This window comes from Chiloscyllium plagiosum, unplaced genomic scaffold (assembly GCF_004010195.1).
Source record: "Chiloscyllium plagiosum isolate BGI_BamShark_2017 unplaced genomic scaffold, ASM401019v2 scaf_87800, whole genome shotgun sequence".
NCBI classification, from domain to species: domain Eukaryota; kingdom Metazoa; phylum Chordata; class Chondrichthyes; order Orectolobiformes; family Hemiscylliidae; genus Chiloscyllium; species Chiloscyllium plagiosum.
In genome coordinates this window covers 1-1,435 of record NW_025154958.1, presented here as the reverse complement: position 1 = coordinate 1,435, position 1,435 = coordinate 1, and the positions used below count along the sequence as shown (strand labels likewise).

The 1,435-nt window shown below is 40.3% G+C and overlaps 1 long non-coding RNA gene across 1 annotated transcript; it reads left to right on the top strand.

Moving 5' to 3' along the window:
- Positions 1-395: 395 nt before the first annotated feature.
- On the top strand, positions 396-1,375 carry LOC122545126. Its single transcript, XR_006310499.1, has 3 exons — positions 396-463; positions 557-592; positions 858-1,375. It is a non-coding gene; the product is annotated as an uncharacterized LOC122545126 (long non-coding RNA).
- Positions 1,376-1,435: the final 60 nt, after the last annotated feature.

The window sequence follows — 1,435 nt, the reverse complement described above, 5'->3', positions numbered from 1 at the left end:
ATTTCCAAATCTGGTTCCTCCATATCCCTTCCTGTAAATGTAAACTCACCATAGTCCCAGAGGGCATAGGGCTGTTCTCTCATTAGCAAGAGATGACTGGTGGTGGTTTCACCAGACTGTAATAGTAACATCACTGGTGCCTAACTTTCAATCTCCAAGTCTGTGAGAATTCCTGCCCAAACCTCTCCAACTCTCTTGCCCCCTTTTAAGTCACTCTTTAAGAAATGGAGCATCACCTGTCCAAATAACTCGGAATATGGTTTGATGTCTGATTCTCATGCAGTTCATCCAATGTTTTCCAATTGTAAAGTTGTGATGTGAATCCAGGATTCTGGCTGATTCTTTGATACTCGAGTCAGAAAGCTAATGCAGTAAGCCCATTTCAGAGTGGATACTGTTTGTATTACAGCTCAGCCTGACTCCTATACCTATGCCAGCATTGTGTTTGACAGCAACAGAAAAGGTAACCAGCTACATACCTTTTTCCACATAGTGATGTTTCTAATCATTTAAAATACATCATCCTCACTAACAGGCTGTTCTCTTTTCGTTCAAGGTGGCAAGATTCTCCTGGTTGCAGATTCAGAAGAGAGTGAGTCAGTTTTGTCCTTTCAAAATTCTAATCCTTACCTTAATCCTTTCTCATTTCCCAATCCCTAAAACCCAATCCCCCAAATGTGGGGCAATGCTAGTTGCACCTGGGTGATCCATTTCATTGTTATTTGAGACCCCAACTCTGTTTGGCAGCATTATGGAGATTTAATCACATGATGTTTGGGTAAATGTGCCCCTTTCCTCTAATTGCCCTCAAACTGAAATTATAATTATCATCAGCTCTAATTTCTGTATCTTTCTAGCCAATGTAACCTACGCAGCTGTGGTGAAAACACATTAGGAGCGAATAAGAACTGAACCTGTGTAACCGAGGTTACACTGTTTCTCAGATCAAATTCAAGCATCATCACGGAATTCACCAGCTCATAACCATGACATTATTATTCTTCAAAAGTATTTTTTTGATTTGAGTCTTTGTATCTTTGTGTTTTTAAATGGGGACTGAAATTGATCAGAATTGTTTGAAAGCCAAGGATTGTTTAAGGGTGACTGCATGTTTTTGAAAGGAAGTAACCTGACACTCATTGTAAGTGTTGTTTACACAGCTGCTGGGTCAGACAGTAGCAGAAGGTGCCGTCGAGCTGGAGACATGCTCATGTACAAATGGAGATTCAGCTGGAAGCAACTATCTGATTGGTTTATGGACTAATGACCAATAAGCATTAAATCTTCTGATTCAATATATCGAAGTGCCTACAAGAGAAGGTGCAAAACTTGACCAAATGTTGGGAAATACGACAGAGCAAGTGACTGAGGTGTCAGTGGGGGATAACTTTGCAGCCAGTGACCATAATTCCATGAGTTTTAAAATAGTGATGGA